We start from the raw sequence: 1,889 nt of genomic DNA on the forward strand, positions 1-1,889 counted from the left end.
GTGCTCAAAACCTATTTTAAGTCAATCATCGGCCTATAAAATGCTGTGGGGCCACATGTGGCCCACGGGTCTCGAGTTTGACACATGTGCATTACGCCATAGAACTGCCAATTGGTAATTGAAGTACAGTAACTTCGATTTCAAAGAAGCCTACATTGAAGTCGATTGGCAAATGAACCAATCAACTTGGCATGGAACACAAAAGGGGAAGACTCTTATTGTCTCACTGCACCCCAAAAGATGCATAACCTACAAAAACCGTTTCTGTCCGGTTTCAAACCAGAGACCTATTGCGTGTAAAGCAAACGTGATAACCACTACACTACAGGAACTGAACTTCTCTGCTCTGTTTCAGTGTGAGGTTCCAAAGTTGATGATGTTAGATACAACGCATAAAAATTTCAACTGAGGCTTGCACTCAGATGCCTGGATTCAGAGTACAGACCATGACACCGCAGAACCCTTGTTGACCTTTAGTAAACACCTGTGATGAATAGAACAAACTAAATCTGTTTCTGTTTGGTTTCAAACCAGAGACCAGTTGCATGTGAAGCAAACATGATAACCACTACACTACAGAAACTCATGCTCTTTCCACTGTTCCTGGTAGATGATCCAAATTTTGTTAGAGACTGACGTCAACGATGGGCATGGAACAAAGTCAAATACTTAAACCACTGATCCTCTCAGAGAGCACAGTAACTTGGTGAACAAACTGTCAGACTTATACTTGTGCCTAATTTCACATTACAGTCCGTAAACTAAGCCTGGGATCAAAAAATGTATAGAAAATGTCATTAGTAGAGACAAATGGTTCTACAGAGCTAAATGGCTATAAAATAAAATCAATTGTTACAAATAAAAGATGGTTCAAAAATAAAATTAGCACATTAAAATAAAAAAAATATCTCTGAAATACAATCAACACTTGAAAATTAAAAATGGTTCAAAAATAATATCAACACTTCAAAATACAAAATCCCTGGAAAATAAAATATTATGTATGTTGTTTTGAAAAACATTAGATTATAAGCAGTTTTATCAAATCTTCATTGTGGTAAGATCATGTAAGTTCTTCTTAAATCCATGGAAACTCAACAATTTGTAAGGTAGGTGAGTTAGCTCAGCAGGTTAGAGCACTGTGCTGGTAATGCTGAGGTCATCGGTTCAAACCCCATATGGGGCAATTCATGTCTAAGGTCTTTCAGACAATCAACACTTCAAAAAAAATAAGGGTTCAAAAATAAAATCAACACAAAAATAAAATCAACACTCTACAATAAATAAGGGTTCAAAAATAAAATCAATACAAAAATAAAATCAACACTCTACAATAAATAAGGGTACAAAAATAAAATCAACACTTTACAATAAATAAGGGTACAAAAATAAAATCAATACAAAATTAAAATAAACACTTTACAATAAATAAGGGTTCAAAAATAAAATCAACAGTTTACAATAAATAAGGGTTCAAAAATAAAATCAACACTTCAAAATTAAAAATGGTTAATTTATTTTTTCGCATCCACCTGAATAATATGTAGTTGCGCCCCTGGTTATGTTAATCCATTTGAGGAGCCGGTAGTTTATCTTGAGGAAATAAATGACGATGCAAAAGTTAATTAGACTGTAACAATGCGCAGTCCGCTGCTCAACCACTGCGGACGCGGCTCCGCCGCTGCGAAGAATTAGAAATCGTAGGGAGTAACTCATCCAGCGGTTTTAACAAATGGAGCCTTCTGGGTTCACGTTACCCAGGAGAGCGGCGTTCTGGAGGAGCTGCAGACGTAACATCTGTCCGTTTCGGAGAAGCGAAACCACGCAAATAAATGAATAAATAAATCCTGGTAAAACACTCAGAGTTCAGTTGATCTGTTTGGATCAGA

General features: G+C 36.3%; 1 protein-coding gene across 6 annotated transcripts in view; it reads left to right on the forward strand.

Annotated features, from left to right (window-relative positions):
- cacna1eb (calcium channel, voltage-dependent, R type, alpha 1E subunit b) overlaps positions 1 to 1,889 on the forward strand; it is a 65,262-nt gene that overhangs the window by 59,519 nt on the left and 3,854 nt on the right. The gene's annotated exons all lie outside the window — the stretch shown is intronic.

This window comes from Poecilia formosa, unplaced genomic scaffold, assembly GCF_000485575.1.
Source record: "Poecilia formosa unplaced genomic scaffold, Poecilia_formosa-5.1.2 Scaffold27, whole genome shotgun sequence".
NCBI lineage: Eukaryota > Metazoa > Chordata > Actinopteri > Cyprinodontiformes > Poeciliidae > Poecilia > Poecilia formosa.